Source organism: Lissotriton vulgaris, chromosome 3_2, assembly GCF_964263255.1.
Source record: "Lissotriton vulgaris chromosome 3_2, aLisVul1.2, whole genome shotgun sequence".
NCBI lineage: Eukaryota > Metazoa > Chordata > Amphibia > Caudata > Salamandridae > Lissotriton > Lissotriton vulgaris.
Window position 1 is genome coordinate 235518303 of NC_141690.1, and position 27102 is coordinate 235545404.

A 27102-nucleotide genomic window follows, 5' to 3' on the forward strand; every position below is an offset into this window, starting at 1 on the left:
GCCTGCTATGACTGACTACAAGGCCAGTGGTAACACAGACTACAGGCCTAAAAGAACAGCTGAAGTCCAGCACAGTTAGAATGCCAATATGGCTGTGAGCCCTTTCGACTGCTTTGCAGTGGTATCCAGTCGAGAAACGCACACAAAAACCGAGAGCCTGCAGGTTGAATTTGTTCCTGGTTGGTAGAGTCAATGGCCTAGGGTCTTTGAAAAGGGTGTGTTGCTAGAAACTCATTAGCTGATCGGACAAACTGAAATTGTTGGAAATTTCAACAATGCCCTGTCCCCAGCAAGCCCAGCATGAATTAATATGCTATTGAAATGTGCAAAAGCTTCTTATTCACAGAAATAGCCCGCATTTAGAACCCGGGGGGTCGCAAGGTCAGTGCTAGTGTACCAAGGGACAAACCTCGGGTCACAGCTCCAATCCCTGGTGATCCCTAAATTCAGGGCTCAAGTCCTTAAGAAAAAAAAAAAAAATTGGGGAAACTCGCCAAGCTAGGCAGAATGGGCGTGACATCGCGGAACGTCACATTGTTAGTGACATCACAGGAAGTGGCATCACAACCTATGACCTCACAGGAAGTGACATCAGATCTTAAGACCTCACATATGTTTACCAAGTCTGTCATGAGTACATTTGAGCACATGACAATATTGAACAAATTAAGATTTTACATTGGGGTTGTCCCAAAATATTGACGCAACCCCAACGCAATATCTGTGCCTCAACTTATACAGTTATTTTTTAAACCCTACCACAAAGAAATTGCAAACAATGAGGAATATGGCAGTAAATGTGTTCTGCTTGATTGGTTACAATGTCTGTATTTTAAAATATGGTATGGGGTTAAGGCACCTGCTGCACAGATCTTTGGTGTCAGCCAAATCTCTGGGAATAATAATAATAATAATAATAATAATAATAATAATAATGGTAAGATAACTCTGGAGGATAACGGATTTGCTCGAGAGATCTGCATTTTGTCTAGTCTTAGTTTTGAACTAAAGTAGCATAGAGGGTTAATATGTCTCCTGCAAAGCATATTATGTGACACGCAGATGATATTTTTATATTATGTTAATGGAGAAGTGGGTTACTGCCTTTAAGACGAAGATGCTTTTGTAATTTATGAATTGTAATCCTTCTAATATAGTATAGTGAGGTATGAAGGACTTGTGACTACTATACATTGTAACCCTCACTGATTTATGTAACACATCCTTTATATTGATGTACACATGATTTATTGTCGGTGTATAATCTGTAAGTATTATGTAAAGCGCTGTGACACCCTGCATTCGAATGAGTAGTGCTTAACCGCATCGCTGCGGCGGCTTTTCCCGCTGTGTGCGGCGTTTTTTAAAATACTGCGTTACATGACGAGCTCAGCTCGTCATCAGCAGCAAAGGGGTTAAGAGTTGGAAAAGAAATAAAATAAAAGTGGTATTTAAATTATTTGTGTACTGGGGCGACCAACACATCTGAGATTCTTAGTGTATGCATATCTCTGATATACGGGGACTGAACAAAGTAAAAACATTTATTCTTTCTTGCGTATCTGTGAAATTGTAAGTTGGGAGCCTTTGTTCCCCCCTCCATGGTATCTAGGTGTGGTGCCGCTCATCGTTGAATCCTGTTTGCCACGAGGATTGCTTTTGGGCGTTTGTTCCCTTGCTTGCTCCCTGAGGCTGTCCCAGCTGGTGTGAGCGGTTCCGCAGTCGGCGGATATCCAAGTCGCTCCCAGTAAGCTACAGCCCAGGTTGAGGACTTTGGCGTGCACTCAGCGTTAGGAGCCTACCGGGGGACTGCGAGGACCAGCATTCTCCATTCAGCACAGCTGGTGCCTCTTCCCCCGGCGGCCACGCCCCCTGCCTTTACGTACTTTACTGGCGTAAGCACCTCCGCGATGCGGGACGCGCGTGGGACGGAGCTCGGGGCGAAAACCGGGCAAAGAGCGGGCCGTTTGAGGCCGTTCGAGTACGGTAGAGTCTGGGCCGGGCCCTTCCCCCTTGACATTTACGTTCCCAACTTACATTGCAATGTGTACAAGAGAAACCAGGAGCAAATCATCCCTAGCTGCGGCTGGAGCCGCTAAAGGCACCATCAACAATTACTTCGTCAAAGCCGGATCACTCCTGATCGAGGAAATCGAGGTTCTGGAGAGACGAATTTCCCAGGAAATAGACTGGGTTAGGAGATCCTCAATGGGGCCAATGGCTCAGGCCATAACCCCGGAGGGGAGGCTAGAACCTAAAAACAGTGCAATGAGTAACTCGGGAGAAATTCAGCCACCCAGTGTCCTAATAACTGACCCAGACTTTACAATCGAGGCCCATAGTGACCTCGAGGATCTGAGCTTAATGGCCCTCTCTAATACCCAAACACTTCAAATTTCACCAGGAATCCCGCCCCCGATATTTGAAACTAACAGTGTCAGCCATTGACCAAGAGTGTAGCTCTGATAGAGATAGGGGAGTCAGGGAAGGTGCAATCCAAAAAAAGAAGAGGGGGGTACAAAACAAAGAAGGCAATAGGATAAAGACACCAAAATCTAAACCACCGAGGGGAAATGGTGGGAAAGGGGAACCATAGATATCAACTCAGAGAAGCCTAGTATAACAATTTCCCCCTTGGTTCATAGTCAGACCCACCACCCGCTACAAACATCACCCTAGTGGACAATTCCAGTGACGATATTACTTTGGCGGATATTGGAACACTTTTTAGGTCCTTACTGAGCCCTCTCGAAGCCCGCTTGATTAAGATCGAAGCTAGGTTAGTCAACATTGAAAAATCTACAGTGCAACTATTTGATTCGATGAAACTCTAACTCAATGGAGCTAAAGGAGCCAAAGGGGGCCCTGACCCAAAGCCCAAAAAGGGAAATGAACCCACTCCAGCTCAAAAGAAAAAGCCACTAATTACCGACTCCCAAAATCCACAGCCCATCTTAAACAAGACACTGCAACTCCAGAATGTTCCCAACACAAACATCGCACCTCCAAAAACCCAGCAGACACCAACTCCAGCTTCAACTACTATTCCCCCATCCAAAGATCCTGCCCCTATCCCGACTGACACTAAGGGGGATTCAATGTTTCCGGGAGAAAAACACAACCCTATTCGTAAACCCAAACCTGTCAACCTTCCTCCAGAGGCTTCCCCCTATACCATGATCCTGGCAGGGGTCCCTGAATTAAAATCTATGGCAACTGAATCAATTTCCTCACTTAGGAACAAGGTTATTAGCTGGTTATCCATATGCAGGCCACTCTCGAGAGGTACAACCAGTGACATTTCCATGGTTAGGCGGGTGCCTTGGGTGGGATACTCTAGGAAAACAATTAGGGGAGTCTGTGTTCTGGTCACTTTCAGAGAGCCCGGCACAGCTGCCTACATTTGTGCGTGGGCTTCTGATGACCAAGGCAGTAACATCCAAGCTCTTCCCCTTTCATTCTTTTATCCCTCAAGCTTATACAATCTGGAGGACCAGAGATGGGGGCAACATCAAGAGTTGCTGGACGACTGGGAGAGCTGTCGCAGAGAGAGAAGTGTTCCATTCCATCATAGGGGAAGATCTCTTGACCACTTCCTACCGTATGGGGAGGAGGCGGATGGGAGACCGTTACCAGGAGGAGGGGCAAGAAGCCTGAGTGGAATTCCAGGGTCCCACAGAATGCACTACCCAGCCCACTTTCCCACCCACAACAGATACAGTAGCCTGGAAATGGTAGATTGACGCTCTGAGAGTCAGGGAAGTAAACTTTCTGCATCCCTCTGGATAGGGAATAGCATACCCCCAGAACAAATACCACACACAAGGGCACAAAATGAATTAACTCCGACCCTAGTTCTGGAGCCTATTCTAGTGGACACATCCGAGACTCACACCAATACAAGATTGGCTCGGAGGCACACGCCCCCTCCTCAGACAGCCATCCTGGAAACTAGCGGTGTGAACACTATCGTTAAAGGTCCATCTACTACCAAATCATATCCCATGACTCTGATCTCATGGAATGTTGCTGGATTGGCCAGTAAAATTGATTGTCCTGAGTGGGTTTCTTTTATCAATTCAAAAAATATATTACTCTTCCAGGAGATTTGGGCCCGAGAGGAATTCCCATTCCAGGGATACGCAGTATTTTCCAAACCCGCTAAGAGGGGGGGAAGGGGCAGGCCATCTGGGGGACTGGCAACTTGGGTATCATCAGACCTAGGCTGCCAGGCTAGCTGTCTGGAGACAGACTCCGATGATATTCTAGCCGTCCTATTAGAGTGGCCAAATTCCACGAAACTGGTCGTCATAAATGTATATTCAAGACCGGTACCGGTATCAGATTCCACAACCTCTGAGGCGGAAGCCGGAGGCGATACTTGCTTGTTTTTTTAAAAACTTTGTATATTTGTGTTGTAACCGATTTTAATACCTTTTGACCTTACCCTGAGCTCTTATTTAGGCTTATCGCCAAGCAGGCACCCCACAATCAGCGGAGCTATCGCTGCTTCGTGGGTCAGTTGTTTTGACGGCCGCCATCGCTGCACACGCGAGGCCACGCCCACCCTCTCCCTAAATGTGCCTCCCACGCAAGCGCAGCGGACGAGCACAGCGGGAGCGCCGTTTGCGCGCCGAAGGTGCGCCTAAGGCTAGCCCGTCTGCGCCCGTCCGTGACCATACGCGGCCCAGGGCCCGTCCCCCTGGCCAGACCACCTCAGACCGGTGTGGGATGGCAACCTATACGAGGCAGGCGTTACTACATCTGCGCAAGGTGCTGCCGCCGGAATGCGCACACACGCTGCACGTGGAGCAATGGCATCTGAAGTGTGAGGGTTGCGGCTACACTATCCTCAGAGACCAAGAGACGAGTAAGGAAGGTAATGAACTTTCTGCCTTACTACTGAACTGTCGATCGTTGAAACGTCATAGCTTGAACATTTATGACATGCTGATAGATGACAACCCTGACTTGGTCTTCTTGACAGAAACATGATTGGATGAGCAATCCCTCCCTGATATTATAGAGGCCCTTCCCTCCGGCTATAACATTCTCCAAATTAATAGAGGGATTCAGAGGGGGGGGGGGATAGCTATTGTCCATAAAATCGAGCTGCCATGTTCTCTTGAACAGACTGCCATTAATAACTGTGAAGCTGGACTATTTTCCATCTCGGTTGGCCCTAATTGCACCATTAAGGGCTACCTTATCTATCGCCCTCCTGGTGTGGCGACCGCGTTCATTGAGAGCCTCCTGGAGGCTCTAACGCAATCTGCTTTATGCCATAATAAGTTCATGATTGTAGGAGACCTCAACGTGCATTTGAATGATGTCAACTGCAGAGAGGCCGTATCCCTGATTAATTTGCTTAGAGCTCTTATGTTTGTTTTGGCCGATAACAGAGCCACCCATCAAGCGGGGCATTTGCTGGATCCAATCTTTGTAAATTGGGAAGATATAAGCGTATCTGTCCCGATTAAGATCCTGTGGTCGGATCATTATTTGATCCCTTTTAAACTTAGAAGACTGCCCAACAGGGGGCCTATACAGAAACCCCCCGCTATTAGGCGCAGGGACTGGAGGAAATTCAGTCACGATGTCTTCAGTCAAGCCCTAGGACAGGAACCCCCAAAGCTCAGCGACAACTTGGTTGAGGCGTGCAGGAAGTATGATGAATGGGTTGAGGGTGCACTGGATAAAGTTGCCCCCTGGACTCAAAAAGCCATGGCACGGAGCACGAAATCCACTCCGTGGTTTACCGCTGAGCTGCGCGCCGCCAAAACCAAATGCAAGACTCTGGAGCGTAGATGGAGAGTGGAATATGCCCCCTCACTACGTGAAGTCTATAAGAGTGAATTAAGATCTTATCACAGTCAGATTAGGAAATCTAAAAGAGATTACTATAATAAGAGGATTGACTGTTCAGAGAACACATCTAAAGAGCTCTTTATGATTTTGAAGGAACTCTCCGCCCCTCTAGCGAGTTCAGGGGAAGTCCCCCCCTCGACAGTCATGCAATGAGATTGCAGACTTCTTTATAGGGAAGGTAGAAAAGATCTACGCATCTTTTCAGATTAACTCAGAACCCACTAATTCGCCAGATCCTAACTGTGGAAAACAGGTTATGAAAAAACTTAGGAAGTTTGTGGTCCCCCGAGCAGAGGAGCTAATTAACATCTTATCGGACATTCACTCTGGCTCTCCCTTAGATGCGGTCCCAGCGAGGATTCTTCGCAGTCATCTTCCCCAGGTAGCGGAGCACATAGGTAACATGGCCTCTCTTTCCTTCCATGAATGTCTAGTTCCGGACATCTGGAAACTGGCCCAAGTTGTCCCGATAAAAAAGAAAGCCCATATTAGCATAACACAACTAGACAACCTTAGACCAATCTCCCTCCTTCCCTACTGTGCGAAGGTAGTAGAGAAATTGGTTAACCGACAGCTGGTGAGCTTTGTGGAGGAAAATAAGCTCCTCCGCTCGTCTGTCGGGATTCAGAGCCAAACATTCGACTGAGACCGCCCTCCTTCTATCTACGGAACTGTTGCGGTGTAGGGCGGATGAGGGTCACACGGCCGCACTGGTCCTATTGGACCTAAGTGCGGCGTTTGACACCGTATCGCACTCCGTTTTACTGGACCGTCTGAGTGAGAAGGGAATAACCGGGCCTGATCATGAGTGGTTGGTTTCCTTCCTTAAGAACAGGAGATTTCAAGTGCACTGTCCACCATGCAAATCCAGTATAAGATGTCTTAGACAAGGGGTTCCACAGGGCTCGATTTTGAGCCCCACGTTATTCAATCCGTACATGGAACCCCTTGCCAAACTGGTGGAGTCATATGGTGTTGCCATAGTCTCTTATGCAGACGATACACAACTGGTGATCAACCTGTCCCGTGATCCAGTTGTGGATGCTGAGAAATTCTCGGCCTGCTTGGTGGCACTTGATGGGTGGATGAAGCAGAACTATCTCCGCCTCAATGGTAATAAGACGGAAGTTCTTATCGTTGGTCCCTGTCCTTCCATCTGGACATCTGCCTGGTGGCCCATAGAACTGGGCTCTGTCCCTGCCCCGGTGGACACAGTCAAAAACCTTGGCATACTTCTTGATTCTAATCTAGCCTACACTAATCATGTTGGTAATGTTGCCGGTAAATGCTATGGCATTTTGAAGGTCCTAAGGAAAATCCTTGACCTACTGCCTCCCAGCACCAGAAAAACAATGGTACATGCCTTGGTCACCTCCCATTTAGACTATGGGAACTCCCTCCTATGTGGACTTAGTAAAAAAGGCCTAATGCAGTTGCAACGCGTCCAGAACGCAGCTGCCAGGCATGTCCTAAACCTCCCTAGGAGGGCCTCTGGGAAACATGCATTGCGTTCCCTGCATTGGCTTCCAATAAAGGAACGAATTAAATTTAAAACTATGTGCATTACCCATCGCATAGCTCACGAAAAAGCACCTTCATATCTCCAGGATTTGCTTCCAATCTATCGTCCTTCACGCCCTCTTAGGTCGATGGGCAGCATGCTATTAGTGGTTCCACGGATCCACAGAGCAAGGATGGGAGGACAGTCCTTTAGACATCTGGCCAGTAAAGACTGGAATGACCTGCCCATCGAATTGAGGATGGAACCGTCTGAAACCAGGTTCAGACAGAGGTTGAAAACCCATCTCTTCCCCAAAACATAATTAGTATAGTTTCCCCTGGCCCAAGTGCTCATCCTCCGTGAGCTAAGCTGAAGAGATGATTGGTGGGATTGTCAGCGCGGGGACGCACTGTTCCTTGTGCAACCATGCGCTTAACAAATGCCATTAATAATTAATAAATAATAATACCCATGTCAAGAGAATCCAACACTATAGAGGAACTCTCGACGTTTTTAGATGGCATCCCATGGGAACTCCACTGCCTGGTGGGGGGGGTGATCTAAACTCACAGCATGAACCACTACCAGGCCTACGTGATGGCCCCTCCCTCGGGGAAGATTCATGTTGGCTTGTCCCTGTGACGGTGGCGCCCCCTCCCAAAGCCTGGTCCCCCCTCGCCTTGCAGATAACCGCCCTTATTCTAAATCAAGGTCTAAGGGCCTGTAATGGGCGTTCCAAATCAGACACGCCAAGTATCTGCACCTACAATAAACCTGGTAGCGAATCGAGACTGGACTATATCCTTGTCAAACTATCAATGTGGCCACAATTAGTTGACTTTAAAGTCATTGAGAGAAGGGATAGTGACCACAACGCCCCTGGAACTTTCTTATGTCTTACCGGGGAACGAAGATATAGTGCTTGATTCGAACAAAGACAAGTCAGGTCTTCTCCTAGAAACCAACCGGAGAAAAGTCGGGTGGGAGAAACTGGCTACTAGCGGTGATAAGTTATCTAAATTATATGCAAGAATTATCCCGCTTCTAGAAAGGGCTTTCCAGATAGGGATGAATGTTGCAGAAGGGGCAAATAGAGAAAAGCTGGCCCAGACCCACGCAGAATTAATCAGCACTCTGGAGCTGGATCTATTTTCAAAAGCTGTGGCAAAAAAAGGACCTACATCTAAAAGTACCTGGTATAATGCCACCTGTAGGGAATCGAAAACTAAATTGCTACTCGCAATCAAGGGGCGCAAAAGCAGGGATGAAATTCAATCCAGGAGAAGGTCTTATAGGAAGCTCTTGGTGAATGCAAGGGCTGAGTGGGACCAACAATATTGGGAAAATCTCTCAAGATCACTTGCCACTAAAGACTCGTGTAAATTCTGGCGAATAGTGGCCAATGGAACAGAGGACCTATCCTTGGCAATAGAGCCTAATATAGCTCCTAGCCTATGGCAGAGCCACTTTCAGTCATTGTATTCAATGGAAGAGGGGCCACCAAATGTAACAAACATTATGATAGGGCCAGGTCCAAAAGGAGATCCTTTCACTGAAAAAGAGGTGAGGGTGGCTATAGCTGGGTTGTCTGCAGGGAAATCTCCTGGTCTCGATGGGGTACCCGGGGACTTATTTAAGCAGGAACCAGGGATATGGGCCCCTTACCTTACGTTGATATTAAACGCTGTCCTGGGGGGAATGGAGGTGCCGGATACTTGGCTGGGAGCAGAAGTGGTTCCAATTTTCAAAAAGGGTTCCCCACTGCTCCCAGCCAATTATCGTCTAATCGGTCTTATCGATATATCTCAAAAGCTTTTCGGAAGACTGATCCTGGACCGGCTACAGAATTGGATAGAGGAGATGGGTATCCTGACTCCCTATCAGGCGGGAATCAGACAGGGGGTCTCCACAATAGATCAAATCTTTAGGCTGAACCTTTTATATTGGAGGACAGCACTAATTGAGGGCGGTACCTTGTATACTGTCTTTGTAGACCTGCGTGCCGCCTTTGATTTGGTACCTAGACTGAAACTGTGGAAAGTCATGGAGGAGCTGAATGTCCCGGGAGACATCTTGGCAATCCTGATGAGATTACATCACAACAACTATGCCCGCGTTAGGTGTGGCAGAGGTGGCAATCTAACCGAAAGGTTCCCCGTTCACAGAGGGGGTAAGACAGGGCTGCGTGCTCGCACCGACCCTGTTTTGCCTCTTTGTGAACGGGGTAATTGCCCACCTGACCAGGATTCCCAACACTGATGCCCCAAAACTGACTGGCAGCATGGTGCCTGCAATTATGTTTGCTGATGACACCCTGCTGCTGTCTAAATCCCCTATGGGCATACAATGGGTCTTGGACGGGTTTATGCAGTTCTGCTTAGAGCGGGGACTCGAAATTAACCCACAGAAAACTAAATATATGATTCTCAATCCCAAGCCCCACAACCGCCCACCGCCCAAGTTGGGAACAGTTCAACTGGAACGGGTGCACACAATTGAATATTTGGAGATTACTCTCAATGAAAACTTAACGTGGTCGGCCCACCAGTCAAAAGTAAGCATCAAACTGGCACAATTGGTGGGTGGCACTATGAGACTAGTGAACAAATCCCCCTACCGGCCACTTACCCCTATTATTTACATTTACAAAGCACAGGGCCGGGGGGTGTGTTACATACGGGGGCGAGCTGTGGGGCCATATTCCATCATCTAAACTACTAACTATTGAGAACAAATTCCTGAGACAGATTGTTGCTCTCCCACAGAGTACTCCATTACTCCCTCTCAGGTTGGATATGGGCCTTCGCCCCATAACGGAGGAGCTGGGGCTCAAACCTTTAGCATTTTGTTGGCGTCTATGGAGCAGTCCAGACCTTTCAAATTACAGAGCTGAGTTGCAGGAATTTTTACAGTTACCCAACGCCACAAGAACACCTTGGCTGATTTACATCAAGAGAACTTTTGAGGCAATTGGACTCCCTGAACTATGGTTGGACCCAGCAAATACTAGTACTAAGATCCCTAAAAAGGTACTCGCAAGAGCTTATTACGAACACATGCTCTCCAGAGCTGTCAAAGGCACCAGTGATGGATCATTATCCAACCAGTTCATAAAAATTAAAGGTTCTTATCAACTAGAAAGTGTTTTAGATGCCATGACTCCGGCATTAACCAGAAAACTATTCCTCCAATGGAGATACGGAACTCTTCCTTTGGCATCATTCACAGCATCATGGTCTTGTCGCTCCTCCTCAGAAACTTGGCCGGCATGTGCCCACCCAAAGGAGAACGATGTCCATGTGACTTTCTTTTGCCGGGCCTATGAGAGGAGCAGGAAATACTGGCTAGTCCCCCTGCTCAGAAATTTGGGGTTCAGAACTTTTTTACCCGCTTATAGAGTCCTAAAGACAGATCTAGCTCCCACTACAGTTTTTGCACTATCCAAATTTTTAACTGCAATGTGGTACGCCCGAACCCGTTGTATAAGATTCGGGACAGATTTGAACTATTGGCACATCTATTTTCCTTACTTCTTTTTAACAAACTTTGATCACCAATGATGTTTAATGCGTTTTTAAAACTTTTATATATGATGTAATGTATATCTTTTATGATCATGTGATCGAAATAAAGATTTTTCGAATCGAATCGTAAGGCTCCCAATAAATTCCAGCCAGGATACTCCAGCAAAAAAGACGCCTAATTACCCCTGAACTCCAGCTTTTGTTATAGGTGAAGCTGGGACCTGATCAGCCCCTTCCCTGCCTGCACGTTGCTACTCGTCACAAAAGCAGACAACGTGCAGGCGCTGCTAATAGGGTCCTGCTGTCAGAAAATTACACCGGGACAAGTTCAATTTAATTCTGTGAATTTCAGGGGAAGCAGGAAAGAAACATGGCACTCTGCTGACAGTGGCCAGCTTTGTAGCAAGGAAGATGGCATCCACCGCCTAAAAATAGTGAGTGGATTGCGTCTACCCTCGCTCGAGCCCAGCTTAATCGCATGCCCTCCCTAAAATGCATCTATGCAGATGTGGAGTACAAGTTGCTTTTTTGAGAGTATTACCAGGAATGACATAGAAGATTACACCGAACCATCTAGAAACCACAGTAGAGTGGGTTTTCAGCTACTCTTATAGGATGTAAGCAGCCTGTGTCCATTAACGTGTATGAAAATGTCGAATGATATCGGTGCCTTCTTCAAAAAGCATATTTCTATATTTCGTTTTGGGCGATGGGTGTTGGTAGATGAGGAGGAGTAGTTCCTCTTAGGCATTTCTTGGCACAAGGCCACAGCCCCACTCTTATGGTGAAACTTGTTTTGAGGCAGGTCTGGAACTGGTTCAAGAAACCTGAATTCTTCAGTCACTCCCCATGGTTGCTGAGGTTGGAACATAGTAGAAAACTGTGATGAAAAACGAACTCTCTTTTGAAGAATTTTCTGAATTGAAGCGAGTTCGAAACTGAGCAAATCAGTGGTCTCATTCGATCCTCAGATTTAAGGCCCTTGCAACCCCAGCTACCTTCTTATGTTTTTGAGTCTTTTGATGCGTAAGATAAGGTGCAGGCTTGCTTTTATCCCTGTCAGTCTACATTCATGAAAGTTATGCCGGCCTGTTTACAGTACACTTGCGCAGACGCGCCATTTCCTTGGCTGGTTGGTGTCCGTCTAAATGCTCAGCAGCAGGAACGTTGATAGTATCTTATGCATGGGCATTCAAAGGGAACATAACATGCAGGCTGAGAGGGTAATGGACACTGTGGCTATTGGTTGGTTGCTGTCCTTTCCAATATAAACGCACTGTATATCCATCCACTTGTATGCTTTAAACCGATGAACAGTGCTCATGCCTAAGGTGCACTGAGGCATGAGATGGGGTCTAAAAGCAGCAAACCATACTCTATTTAGAGGAAGAGCGTGGAAAAGTCCTAGAACCATCCCAGAAGCAAGGACCCAGTCACCGGAAAGCCTGTGTCCCTTCATTATATGCTCCTATTTTTTCAGGCCCCATTGATTCGACTGATCATTGCACCTTTTTTAACCAGGTGTTAATAGAGAAGCTTGCTATGGTTCCTATAATGTTATCGACCGACCACTTCATGAGGGGTACGATTGCGGACCCCGCTCAGGAGTTTGATATGGAACTCCTTGTTTAGCAAATATGCACGATGAAAAGGTTTGTTGCTCCAAATTTTGACCTTTGGACAGCTGCATGTATGCGTTAATTCTATAACCCGAACCTAGGTCAGAAATGTGAAGCCCAATGTACTTCTGAGACGTGAAATAGTCCCTCGTGTATTAAAATGGAAGCACTTCATAGTAGGTGGAATGATACAACTTCCAGCAGCATGAAGTGAGAAGTCCACTCTCTGTAGATTGTAAAGTTTTGGTAACAATAAGTGATGGGGAAAGGTGTGCTGCGAAGCCAAACATGAAAATCTACCTTTTGATTGCAGTCTATGTAAGTAGAACTAGAGGGTATTCTGACCTGGAAGCTGTCATAATTAGATTCACCATCCTGCTCTAACGATCAGGCACGGTGTCCATTGGAGCGTGGGGGCGTAGCCCCTCCGCCCACACCGCAGCGCTGGCGTCTTTGAACTTAAGTAAACTGAATCAGTTTACTTAAGTTTAAAGACGCCGGCCCGAGGGAGAACGAACTGACCATCAAGTCAGTCAGCATGACGTCGGACCGCCCACCGGTCCGGCGTCATGTTGACTGACATGATGGTCAAACCAGGAGCAACAGGCAGCAGCACAAGTGCGCATGAGTTGGGACGGAGGGCACCCTGCCCACTCATGCGCACTAGTGTCTGCTCTGCTGGCGCATGCCCATTAGGAGAGCAAGGGTTGAGCAAAGGCTCAAACCTCGGTCTCCTAATGGGCAGGCGGGCGAGTAGTAACCGTGCCCTTAGCCAATCTGAGAGCGGTTGCCAGTGCCACCCACCTGCCAGTCCACTCCTCCCCAGTGCCGTTGGAATCGTGAAGGCGGCAAGCGACTTCCCCAACATCACCGTGACCCGATCCGGCCAGCCAGGAAAGAGGCAGCTAAGTAACAGGCAGTAAGGTAGGGTTAACTTTTTAATTTCCTAGGGCCCCCCGCCCTCCTCCCTCCCTCCCGTGAGCACGCCGGCTGATAATTATGCACAATGCTTCAGCTCAGAATATCGTGTTTTTTTAAAAAACAATTTGTCTTCAAAAACGATGACATGGTACGAGTGTTTCTAGAGCGCTTCCTGCCCCTGCGCTTCGTGCCAAGCAGACAGTGCTTAGCGAATGCCATGCTGATACAGTATGGTCCCACTCCCCAGGTCTGAAGGCTGTCACGTCGCCTCCTGATGGATGGCTAATAGACAGTATGGTCTCACTCCCCAGGCCTGAAGGCTGTCACATCGCCTCCTGATGGATGGCTAATAGACAGTATGGTCTCACTCCCCAGGTCTGAAGGCTGTCACAACGCCTCCCGATGGATGGCTAATAGTCAGTATGGTCTCACTCCCCAGGTCTGAAGGCTGTCACAGCGTCTCCTGATGGATGGATGAGAGACCGCATGGCCTCACTCCCCAGGGCTGCTGTCCCTTGACCTGTGGGTTGGTCTGTACCGCTGGGATGCAAACAAGGAACAAACCACCCAGCACATTTATAAACGCAACCACCAAGGACAACCTATTCACTGCTGTGTGCCTTGCTCAATACTTGCATGTTGGCACAGTGACACCTTTTGCCTATATAATCTAAGTGCTCTGTAACGTGCTACGTTTCACCATTTCCCTCCCAATCTATTTTTGATAAGCTGGAGGCTAAACAAGCATTAGAAATGCAATAGGTCTCGCAGCATTAGAGTTAGTGCTTTTAGAATTGTTTATATCTTTTTTGTTTTAAATCTTTTGCATTTTATTTTTTGTAGGCAATGCAAAAGATTTACAAATCAAAAAAGCAATAAGCAAATGTAAAATCTTTAAGTAAAAATCCTGCGAGACCTATTGCACTGTGTGAGGGTGAGGTGTTGAGGGTGAGTGAGGGTGGGGGTGAGTGAGGAGTTGAGTGTGAGTGAGGTGTTGAGGGTGAGTGAGGTGTTGAGGGTGAGTGAGGTGTTGAGGGTGAGTGTTAGTGAGAGTGAGTGAGGGTGAGAGTGTTATTGTGAGTTAGGGTGAGGTGTTGAGGGTGGATGAGGGTGAGGGTGAGGTGTTGAGGATGAGTGAGGATGAGTGAGGGTGTGCATTTGAAGGGGAGGCGTTGAAGGTGAGTGCGGATGATTGATAGTGAGTGTGAGTGAGGTGTTGAGGGTGAGGTGTTGAAGGTGAGGAGTTGAAGGCGAGGCGTTGAGGGTGAGTGAGGGTGAGGGTGAGTGAGGGTGAGTGAGGGTGAGGGTGAGTGAGGGTGAGGGTGAGTGAGGGTGAGTGAGGGTGAGGGTGAGTGAGGGTGAGGGTGAGTGAGGGTGATGTGTCGAGGGTGAGTGAGGGTGAGGCTGAGTTATTGTGAGTAAGTGTGAGGATGAGTGAGGGTGAGAGTTCGAGGGTGAGTGAGGGTGAGTGAGGGTGAGGGGTTGAGGGTGAGTGAGGGTGAGGGGTTGAGGGTGAGGGGTTGAGGGTGAGTGAGGGTGGGGGTGAGTGAGGAGTTGAGTGTGAGTGAGGTGTTGAGGGTGAGTGAGGTGTTGAGGGTGAGTGAGGTGTTGAGGGTGAGTGTTAGTGAGAGTGAGTGAGGGTGAGAGTGTTATTGTGAGTTAGGGTGAGGTGTTGAGGGTGGATGAGGGTGAGGGTGAGGTGTTGAGGATGAGTGAGGATGAGTGAGGGTGTGCATTTGAAGGGGAGGCGTTGAAGGTGAGTGCGGATGATTGATAGTGAGTGTGAGTGAGGTGTTGAGGGTGAGGTGTTGAAGGTGAGGAGTTGAAGGCGAGGCGTTGAGGGTGAGTGAGGGTGAGGGTGAGTGAGGGTGAGTGAGGGTGAGGGTGAGTGAGGGTGAGGGTGAGTGAGGGTGAGTGAGGGTGAGGGTGAGTGAGGGTGAGGGTGAGTGAGGGTGATGTGTCGAGGGTGAGTGAGGGTGAGGCTGAGTTATTGTGAGTAAGTGTGAGGATGAGTGAGGGTGAGAGTTCGAGGGTGAGTGAGGGTGAGTGAGGGTGAGGGGTTGAGGGTGAGTGAGGGTGATGCTGAGGGGTTGAGGGTGAGGGATTGAGGGTGAGTGAGGGTGAGGGGTTGAGGGTGAGTGATTGAGGATGAGTGAGGGTGAGGGGTTGAGGATGAGGGGTTGAGGGTGAGTGAGGGTGAGGGGTTGAGGGTGAGGGGTTGAGGGTGAGTGAGGGTGAGGGGTTGAGGGTGAGTGAGGGTGAGTGAGGGTGAGGGGTTGAGGGTGAGTGAGTGAAGGTGAAGGGTTGAGGGTGAGTGAGGGTGAGTGAGGGTGAGTGAGTGAGGGTGAGTGAGGGTGGGTGAGTGAGTGAGGGTGAGTGAGGGTGAGGGGTTGAGGGTGAGGGTGAGTGTGGGTGAGGGTGAGTGAGGATGAGTGAGGGTGAGTGAGGGTGAGGGGTTGAGGGTGAGGGTGAGTGTGGGTGAGGGTGAGTGAGGATGAGTGAGGGTGAGTGAGGGTGAGGATGAGTGAGGGTGAGGATGAGTGAGGGTGAGTGATGGTGAGGGTGAGTGAGGGTGAGGGTGAGTGAGATCTTGGTCTGGAGGTAGGAGGCAATGGGTTGTTTTGCAAAAAAGCAGTTGAATGTTGACTGGAAGAGCGTGAATCTTAAGTCCAAATATTAAGTACATTCTCGTCGGTCAACAATGAGGATTTACAATTCAATATCCACCATGGGTTACGAGTGGCTTAGATTACAGCTCGGCGACTTTAAAATTCAGTACAAAGTATTAGATGTCCTTTGTCTGCTAAAATGCTAGGATGGACATTAAAATACAGAATCATTCGCTGAGACTGTTACAGAAAGACATTGACTATCACTGGAACAGAAGTTGAGGCACCTCTTTACTTGCTTAAGAATGCGTGACATAATACTAAAGAAACTGTTCAAATTTTTAAAGTACACTGACCTCAATAACACCTTAAACGCAGCCAAGTAGTAACATGCGCTCTTGCTAAGTCCATGTGCAATCTGTAATATACGTATATATTCAGGCCTATGAAATCGAGCTATGGTGAGGGTTTCAACAAATGAAACTATATGTACATCCGACAGTGCAAAATCACTAGAAACTAAGCTAAACAATAAAAAGGACAATACATAATCGGGTAGAATGCGGCAAAACATTACCTTTTAAATTATGTTTTGTTGGTGGAAGGCTAATGAAAAGGCAGTGTATTAAAAAATAATGCAGCATTATAGAGTAATTTGCGAGAAAGGCCATCTATGAGGATATTTACCCCGCACTACTCAAAGGCATGACCAATTTAATAATATCATGAAAACAACTACACGAGGCATCGGAGTGAGAACAGCCTCTAAAACAAGCTGCATTGTCGAGCCTATGGATATCGAGGCCCTTCGGCAAGGGAGATGCCACAGCCTGCTTCGGTAACTGAAGTCGATGATGCTGGATAAACACAGTGCGCAGCAACGCCTGTCGCCAGCCTATCAAATTACAGGGGAAAAGTGCTGTGTTCATCCTGCTCCTGGGAGGCCAGCATCGGACAGCTCGAAGTTAATATGACATGGAATCACTAATGCAAGGGCTCAAATAAGGATTATGTTCAAAGTACTGGCCCATCAGAAAATCAAAGAAAGAGTAATTCTGAAAACGAACGCCGTAACATCTGCGCACATTCTAGCTTTACCAGCGTTAAGGGCTGACCCCTGCTATGATGCAACCACAGCCAGAAAACTGAAACCAAGGGCGCCTCCTCTGCGCAGGGAACAAACAAAGCAACCCGGCTGGCTGTGGTGAGTCCGTGGACTCTGCTTCAAATCACCATAAAATGCCACGTGTTTTACAACTGAACATCCTTCATTCGAAATGTAGATAGCGAACTATGGTAGACCTTTAAGAGACGCAATGTCACTCTGCTTCTGCCAAGACCCGAAAAGCTAGCATCCCAATTTGTTTTCATTCACACTACCTATCTTAAGCTAGTGGAAATTAAGGAAAACAAGACGGACGGACGGAGGGGAGGGGGGAGGAGAAATGCGACACGAAGGGGAGGGGGCGGAGCGGGTTAAATTATACAAACAACAAGCTGGAGGGAAGAGAGGGGAGGGGGGAGGAGAAATGCGGCAGGCAGGCAGGGGAGGAGAGGAGGAGGGGGGAGGAGAGTAGGGGAGGCACGGGACTGAGTAGTCCGAAAAGAGGGTTTAAACCTCAGCGAAATCAATTTAAAATACAGGGCACTTACGTTTCAAATGGCAGCCCTGCCTTGAAATCGTGCAAATCATAATGCACTCAAGCTGCCAGTGATGACCAAGAAAAGAAACAACAAGCTTCTCAGCAGTGGCCGCAGGCTGCCAGTGGGAGGGAACGAGCGAACATATGGCGAGCGGCGGGAAGGGGAAGGGGCGGAACAGGGGAGGGGGCGGAACGGGGGAGGGGGCGGAGAGGGGACATGCACGCGCCCGTGACTTTTAAGGTCAATGCACATGCGCATAAGCTTAATGCGCATGCGCATTGACCTTAAAAGTCACGGGCACTGCAAGGAATCGCCACGATTCCTTGCAGTGTGGATAAAGTGTGGATAACTCGCTATAGTCTCGCCTTGCTCGATGCGCATGCGCATCGACAGGCGAGACCTAAAAAAACAGGCAGCTATATTGTTTCGTAAGCAGCTTTTCTTGTAACACTTGGGTAATACTAATTTAACGCTGGAAGCTTAATAACCCGTTTCAGGACCCACAGCTGCAAAGGTGTAAAGATTTTAAAAAATCGATAGCACTTTGTTAATGTATTTGGCAACATGTTTTTACGAGTCACTTTTTAATCGGAATTTGTGGTACTTAATTTCGTCTGAGAATCGTACACAACTGATTGCCAGCACTGGGTCTAGCTTTAAAAACATAACAATAGAAATGTTTCTGATGCTAGGCCCTGCTGGCACACCGCGTGTATATTGCTCAGAGGTGCGTGCCACTGGCAGGGTCTAGCATCAGAAACATTTCTATCTACATGTTATATGACATCCATTTTATTAATGTATAACTGCACTTTCACAGTTGCTTTATTAACCTTCTTGCTTCTCAAATGTGCTTGAAAATGCGCCCCGGTACACTCCGACGCAGTTTACGCCTCACCACTTTCAAATGTCACCAGCCACCACTGCTAACGATGTTCATGGCACACGTTTTCACTTGATAGGGAGGAGAGCATGAATCAGTCTGACATAAGGAAGACAACCGTATATTTCTAGAATGCCCAACGAGTTCTCCTGTCCCTGTGTTATAGCATATGCTGTATGTCTGTTTTATTGACAAGCCTCAAAGAATAATTATGTGGGAGGTAAGAAATCTCAGGAGAACACAAACTGTTGCCATTGTGCATGTAAGGATGCCGGCAAGGGAAGTTCAGTTTATTTCAGTGACACTGGTTATTATACCGGCATCAGTGAAGGATCTCTTTAGTGACTTCCTCTTATCAGATAACTGTAAATCTGTACGTGCGTGAGGTCAGCTGAACAAATAAATGGTAGGATAACGTATTAATGCTGTTAAAGGGACACATAGTAGTAGGTGTCTACTAAAATTCATACCCATCAAGTTGTAAAATCCAACACGGTAGTACATGTGTTGATACCTAATATATGGACAAGCCGAAGAACCAGTGATCAAAGTCCTCATCCAAGGTGTACAGAAATAAAATCTGGACCGCAGTACCATGCATTACATTGCTGGTGCCCAGAACACGTGGTCTCTGAAACGCTGAGCAGGCGGTTACTATACAGCCCTTTGGCTGTTAGTAACAATGTGAATGCTAAGCAGAGCGGGTCAGTGTGAGAATGCTGAGCTGGCTGCAGCGGTCTAGAACAGTGCTTCTTAACCTTTTGACTTCTGTGGACCACCACTGACTCATTACTGGAATCTGGGGACCCCCAGTGAGTGATTGGAAGCCAGGGCCACCAGCCTAAGCGATTTCTATGATTTGAACCTTAAAACAGTACACAAATATAAGAACAAGCATACACAAAGCAAATGCTCAAATATTGAAATATTGTTTAGTTAATAATCGACTGTAGAAAGTTTCTACATTTTCAATCTTGCTGCTTTTTTGCTATAGAATTTATTAATTTTAATATTTCATTTTGAAAAACAGTAGCTGACCCCGTGAGTTTGCCTCGGGGGGGGGGGGGGGAGGGGAGAAGGGGGGAGGGGTCTGTGGTCTGTGGGCCACAGGTTAAGAACCACTGGTGTAGAACAGTGGGTTTCTTTCCCATAGCGAGTTACCAAAGTAATTCTCGCTGTGGCAAAAATAGATCATTCCACTGAAATCCAAAAGAAGTTGAACTGTTCCCCCTCTGAGGGTGAAGTAGGAGAAGGGGCAACCGGCAAGCTGTTGATGACAATTTGCACATTGGAGGTATTCAAAACTGTTTAGATGAGCATTGTGTAGACTCTCTGTAGTGGACTGGTGTGACTTGACTTTTTATGTGTCTTCCGATGGGAGTTTTGTATGATGGATCCCCACCCTCTCCCCCTTTTTTAAGGTCTTGGCTAGGCAGTGCATGCGCTGACCTTTCGAGGCATGTTGGTTACAATTAGTTGTGTTTTTTCTCTCTCTCTCTCCTTTGTCCAGGAAAGTGTGCATTCCAATGCAGCTTCTCCTCTATCTCCACCTCTATATCTCAGAGCAGTGTTTCCCAAACTGTGGTCCGCGGACCCCCAGGGGTCCGTGACACATTCCCAGGGGGTCCATAGGCAACAGTTTTAAAAGCACAGAAATGTTTCTTGTATAATTAGCAGCTTTCCAGCAACAATAAAAGTGTCAACAGAATGTCAGTGATTAATGTACCTGCTGGAGAGTGAGGAGAGTTTTGTTCAGTGGCAGCTTTGATTTAACTAATGCAGCACAGAGTGTTAATGTGCCTACTGTAAAGAACGTGTTACATGCATCTTAAAAAGCAGTATTTTTTGTGCCTAGGTTCGTGGTTACTGCTTTTGTCACAGATTATTTTGTTACTGTGAACTTAATAAGTGACAATCGTAATCTAGCAGAGGGACCTATAAACTGTCATCAAAGAGCTGCTTGCAACTTATATTTTGCCCCAGTTATTAATTATCCTGATTCTGCTAAAAAGATATATTTGGGGTTTAATGTTAAAGTCAATGCTAGCCACTGTGTTATGTTCTGAATCCTGAGATTCTGCTTTTCCAGACCAAGCACTCTTTAAACATTTTATATACACACTGATTTACATGTATGATTCAATGTCTCTATATGTGTGTTATGTAAAGTGCTCTGACATCCTACAATGGTATGAGAGATGCTATAAAACAAATGAAATACATGTGACAGAGGGGCTTTTACTTTAATATAAAATACTAAGGGCCAGATGTACGATCTGTTTTTATATGCGCGAACGGGTTTGCGAACCCGTTTAAGCATGCAAAAACCTATTGGGCCATATACATAGCCCATTTCGCGAGTCGCAATTTGTTTGCGACTCTCTAAATAGGTTTTGCAACTTGCTATTTGGAAGGGGCATTCCCTTCCAAACAGCGAGTCTCAAAGCCATGTACATATGTTTGCGGTCGCAAAACAGTCGCAATTACCACCTACTTCAAGTAGATGGTAATGCATTCGCAAATGGGAAGGGGTCCCCATTGGACTCCTTCCCCTTTGCAAATGCATGCAAAATTATTTTTTAAGGGCAGGCAGTGGTCCCAGGGACCTCTGCCTGCCCTTAGAAAATGATAACAAAACGATTCATTTTTTTTTTTTTTTTAAATGCATGGTTAACAGGCTGCATTTAAAAAAAAAACTGCTTTATTTAAAAGCAGTCCGAGACATGGTGGCCTGCAGAGCCCAGCAGGCCACCACCCATGGGAGGGCTGGACTTCCCAATGGGCTTGCAAATTGCGAGAGGCTCATTAATATTAATAACCTCACAATTTGCGACCCTATTGGGAATCCCAAACAGTGTTAAACACACTGTTGTACATTTCATTTAGCGACTCACAATTTGCCACTTGCAATGTGTCGCCAATTGTGAGGTGCTAAATGAAATGGTTGTACATCTGGCCTCAAAATCCTTAGTACTTTGAGTATTTGTTTTGTGTGCACACGTGTGTATTTGTTTCGAATTACTGTTTTAATGTTTAAAATTTAACTCATACAAATTGCTTGGGGGTCCCCGGCTTCCATTTGTAACTCAATGGGGGTCCTCAGGAATCAAAAGTTTGGGAACACTCAGAGCACACTGTGCACCTTGCTGACAACTGGGAGGGGTGGGAGGGTATTTGGGTAGGGTCGAGGAGAAGACTAACTGCTTGTGCTGGTCTGACACTGCTGGTGCCCATGACCTCCCCCTTGCTTCGGGCGACCTCTTTGGCTTCAATGCTCTGCAGCCATTACTCATTCATAACGCATTTGTAAAGTGCATGTTCACCCTTAGGCATCTTGGCGCTGAATAACAAAGTTTATTGTTGTGCAACTCAATGTTACTCATTTTATCGACCTAAAGAATGAAAGGCCGAGTGGACCCGCAGAGAGTTGATCCTGTGACTGAGGTCGAACACAGGCCCCTGCAGTGGACGCATTAGTCCGCTGTGAGATTAATTAACAGCGCTGTGGCCAAAAGACATGCCTCACTTAAAGTGTGCCAGGGGTGGATGGCTTATCTTTTCCAGTGTGCAGAGCAGACTGTTTGGTGGTTCCTCGATGAGGGGCTGCTTGGGTCTCCAGGCAGCAGTGCTGAAGCAGGCATTACATTTCAGCGGCACACACGTAGTCCCGATGTTATGCCACACATTGCAGCATCGTTTAACAGCATCTTGCCCTTCCTGCCTTTCGTTCTGGACAGACTGACATTATAAAGAGGTACAACATTCTCACAAAACACAGCAACTGTGTGCCGCACTGGGTCGTTGCCGCCCAGTTTGTTGCAACTGCACTGGGGTTAGCTTTCTTGCTTTGTAAAGCATGTGGGGACGCTATCTTTACTCTCAACCAGTGACTCAGGGCAGCTATGATGTAGGATGGGTCGATACACCACAGTGTTTTGGAAGAGGAGCGCACTTGCTCATAGGAGGAGCATACAAATATATTTAACACTGGGGAATGTGAAGATTCACGGTCTTACATCACGATATGGAGGGTCACCCCGATTGCGGGATTGCGCAACTACATACATAAATTGCACGTGGCGGAAGATAGTGATTTACAGAGCCGGAACGGAAGTAGAACCAGCAGAGAGGCTTTACAGAAAAGTGAATGGGGTCAACCAGACAGCCCTGAAGAAGTCTAGGGCTAATCCCCTTCACGTTCTATCTTGGCACAGAAAAATTAAAAGACCAAGACCAAGAAGAAGTTCGCTGTGTTATATTTTTCACGTTTTGTTTTGTTTGTTTTGTTGTGTGCCAAGGGTTGGGATGTATGATGTACGATGGGCATGGGGAACTCTGGCACCATTTTGGTGATTGGCACTTTAAAAGCAGTTGTGGCAACATTTTGATTAACACTAAGCGGGTGCAGTGCTACAAAATCTTTAAAAAGGTTTCAGTTACAACGGTTACTGGTATATGCGCTCCACGTAGTAGGCAGCAGTCAGCAGTTTGTGTGTTTTGACAACACTTGTCCATGATATCGTTTAATTTCTGTTTTTGCACTCTTATTTAGTGTGAACCTGAAAGGAGCGCTTTACGTTTATTTGCACCAGTTACGTGGCACGGGGGTCACAATCTGTTTTTAGGGACGGGGAGATTGGGCGATTTGGCTAGAATACCAGAATGCGCTCCAGGTCCATCCTAATGCGTATGCGCTCCTTCTTTTGTAGACTGGGTCATGCAAAAGCCTGAAGGTTTGGAAGGCATACCGGCCCAAGGTGCTCTACTGTGGGCTGATTAGTTGAGATAGAGCGCGGCTAGAGGTAAGCAAAAGTTGAAATATGTAAATATGATGGCTTTCGATGAGCATAAATGCAAGTTTCTACTATGCAGGAATGAAGTGTTTGTTGTGTTGCACACCACATCTAAAGTCGTTAATTTGCATGTAGTATGAAGCTTCAATCAGCCCAAGTTTTGTTTTAAACCTAATTTGCAGTGCATTTGAGGTGAGTAAAATATGCATACATGCAAACAGACCTAACTCAGGTGCGAGCCTCCCTAATATTGAACCCAAAATGTCTTTATTGTAGCTGTCTGCCACCTAAAATGACGCTGTTTCAATGGATGTCAATTGGTAAACTACAGTCCTCCCATTTTTCGTATCAAAATCCCCCATATTTCACTTTTAAAATGTTGCCATGTAAGAGTATGATGAAGGTAAATAAGATGGGTTTTATGTACAGAAGCAAGTTGGCCGCGTTGTACAGCTTTTTTCCATGATTTTCAGCCATGCTGAACTGCAGCCGTGGTGCTAGACAACAGGATTAAAAACCATTGACATTGATTAAGCCAATAGCTCTGGTATTGCTGAGATCTAATGGCTTTGCCAATGCTAGTTTGTAAACTTGTCTTGATCTTCCATTATTGGCATAGTGTAGACATCTGCAAAATCGATTGCTTAGTTCAGTTAAACTTCTAGTGCTGCCTTCTCTTTCGCAGCACTTTAGTCTCCACATGTTGTGTTCGATTTTAGATTCCGAATGAATTTCCCGATTCATGCCCTTGTATAGGTATTGTATTGTATTGTATTGTAAGGGGAATTTGTAAAGCGCGCTGACACCATGGGTTTCCTGGCGCTGGTTGGAAACAGAGGGACCAAGGGGATTTAGCTGGATTGAGGGAAAAGCCATGTTTTTAGGGTTTTACGGAAAAGAATGAGGGAGTTAGAGGTTTTGAGAGAGAGGGGAAAGGAATTCCAAAGTTTTGGGGCCAGGAATGCAAATCGCCGGCCTCCAGATCTGCAAAGTTTAGTAGGGGGGATAGACAGGAAGTGAAGGTGGGAAGATCTCAGGTTCCGCTTAATGAGAGATTTCAGAAAGACGGGACAGGAGCCAGATAAAGATTTAAAGGTGAGGCAGCCGATCTTAAAGGCTGCCCTCGAAATGACAGGGAGCCAATGCAGTTTGGAAAGAAGGGGTTTGGCGGATTGCCACTTCGGGATCCCAAGAACCAGTCTCGCCGCTTGATTCTGAACAGATTGCAGTCTAGAAAGAGATGTTTTAGGCAGACCGTGGTAAATAGAGTTCGAAAAATCTAAGCGGGAGAGGACGAGGGCCAGGATGACTTGCAGAAGGGCTTCGGGAGTGAGGAGATAGGCCACCTTCCTGATCCTAGTGAAGTAGTGTGGCTCACTGGTTAGAGGCGGCAGACCCAAGAGCAGAGGACGGCCCGGGACCAGGGTTCGATTCCCGGCGCGGCAGGTTTCTGGACCAGGGTCAGCGGACTCGATAATTCTCTCGCCTCGGTGCCCACTCTGATCAGCGATCACACTCGGCAACTGTGGGCATTAGCTTGCCTCATCTTCACTAACGGCCCCACCAGACCGCCGGGGATGCCTGGTCTCACCCTGGAGATACCCATTAAGGGACCATCTCTCAGGGAAGCCAGGAAGGGTTTCGCAGCAGTCGAAGCGCCTTTGGACCCTCCGGGTAAGTAGTGCGCTATATAAATGCCTATACATGCATCCTACGCAGCTGGAACATGCAGGAGGAGACCACCGTCCCCACTTGGGTCCCGAGAGAAAGGCCGGAGTCAATAGTGACCGCGAGACTCTTTACCGAGGCCACGGGGGTGGGGGGGGCCCAAGTTCTGCCGGCCAAAAGTGCGGACCCCAGTAGGTAGAGCTCCTGCCAGGAAGAAGGAGCTCCGTCTTTCCGGGGTTCAGTTTGAGCTGGTTTTGACACATCCACTGAAGGATGTGGGACATAGCTGCCTGGAAATTAGGGATAGCGGAGGGGGAGTTAAGCAAAAAAGATGAGTTGCAGGTCGTCCGCGTAATTAAACACGGTGACGTCCCACTGCCTCAGAGAGAAAAAAGAAGGGGTCGAAGATAGAGATTAAAGAGAAGAGGGGACAAAGAGGAACCCTGGGGGACCCCACAGGGCGAGTGCTCCCTAGGAGCTCTGAAAGTGCCCAGGCTGAGGGTCTGAGACCTCCCAGTCAGGAAGGATTTGACCCATGCCAGCGCCAGGCCCTGGATGCCAGCCTGTTCGACACGGTGGAGAAGGATGTTGTGGTCCGCCGTGTCGAAGGCGGCTGACAGGTCTAATAATACCAAGGCCTGGGGGGTACCCTTGTCAGCGCCGTCTCTCAAGGCGTTCAGCACGGCCAAGATCACAGTCTCCGTAGTATGTTTCTCTTGGTTACCTGCCCTCCTTTCTGTTGCTCCTGCCCTCTGTGTTGCTTCCCACTCCCCCACTCTCCCCGTGTAGCTTTGCGTTAATTTTTCCCACTCTCCCATGTGTTTCTTCTATGCTTGTTTCCTCCAACCCTCTCCCAGGGTGCTTTCGAGTCGTACTTTCCGTGCCCCCCACTTTCCTCATGTTGCTTCTGCGCTCCTCACTGTTGCCTTGGCTCCATGTTGCTTCAGTTCCATCCCCTTGCTCACTTTAAAACAGCAAAAAACTCACTACTTTATTTTTAGATCTCGCATAGCGGTGCAGTGTCAGCACGGGACATTTAGTAGCTAAAAATGGGGTTTCAGAGTGCCCTAGGAATCGCACATGCTTGTGCATGTGCTTTTCCGTCCCGCTATTGGCCTTTGTGTGCTTGTTTTTTACTAAGATGCACGCAATAGGCCAAAGGCGGGCGTATTGCGCCGCTCATGGCTTATTGGTGTCTATTACGCGCACCAAAGGCCATGTGCTTTCAATTATCATGCGCAGACACTGGCGCGATAATTGGATCCATTTCACAGGGAAGCGTGGTGCAGTAGAGCGAGCCATATTAAAAGACTTCGGAGCTCTGTACAAGTTTGAGATAGTGGGGCTGCTTTAACATAGATATAGGAAACGACTTGGAACTGCTGTAATGTACACGTAGCCTGCTGTAAGACTATTGAGTTCTGCGCTGATACGATCTCTTGTGCCTCTTGATGTTCTGCTGATATATTGCTATGCTTTGAAATGTTATGAGATCTGATCTAATGCTATGAGGTCCGAAGATGCAGGAAAACTGGCAATGCTTGTAATGATGCTCTTGTTTTTTATATGGTTGGAAACCAATAAACCGAAATAAAATGAACATGTCAACAATGCCACACCTAGATTCACAGATAGATTGAACATTGATGCAGTGGCAGTGGAGTCTGTGCAGAAAAGATGTTTAATGTGTCAAGGCTAAAGTGTTGTATGAATGTAATCCAAGGCACTCATTGCAGCAGGTAAATGGGCAATGACATCAATTTCGATAGCCACCCGTTGCCTTTCTACCAGTGACTGAATGATAAATTGGTGCACTGTTAGTGCTGCATCTCAATCCCTGAAGTAAGCAGCACTATTGTCTTAACGGTGAGATGCCTAAGTTGTCTCTACTGACCCTCTGGAAGGACCCAGTGGCCAAAAATAGAGTGCATCTGGAATCTTAACGAGAGCAGGCTGTGGGTGAAGTGTGCTCCTACTCCCTAGTCTGCAAAGTATCAAGGATCAGCTCAGGTGAGAAGCAAAATCTAGCAATGGCTGCTTCCCTGGACATCCCTAGGAAGTTGCTCCTTTGA

General features: G+C 47.2%; 1 protein-coding gene across 2 annotated transcripts in view; it reads left to right on the top strand.

Annotated features, from left to right (window-relative positions):
• Positions 1-27102, top strand: part of PTPRA (protein tyrosine phosphatase receptor type A) — a 906420-nt gene that overhangs the window by 88285 nt on the left and 791033 nt on the right. For both annotated transcript variants that reach the window (XM_086964286.1, XM_086964287.1), the window contains exon 2: positions 23279-23371. The gene's annotated coding sequence lies outside the window, so the exon portion shown is untranslated. The remainder of the gene's footprint in view (positions 1-23278; positions 23372-27102) is intronic.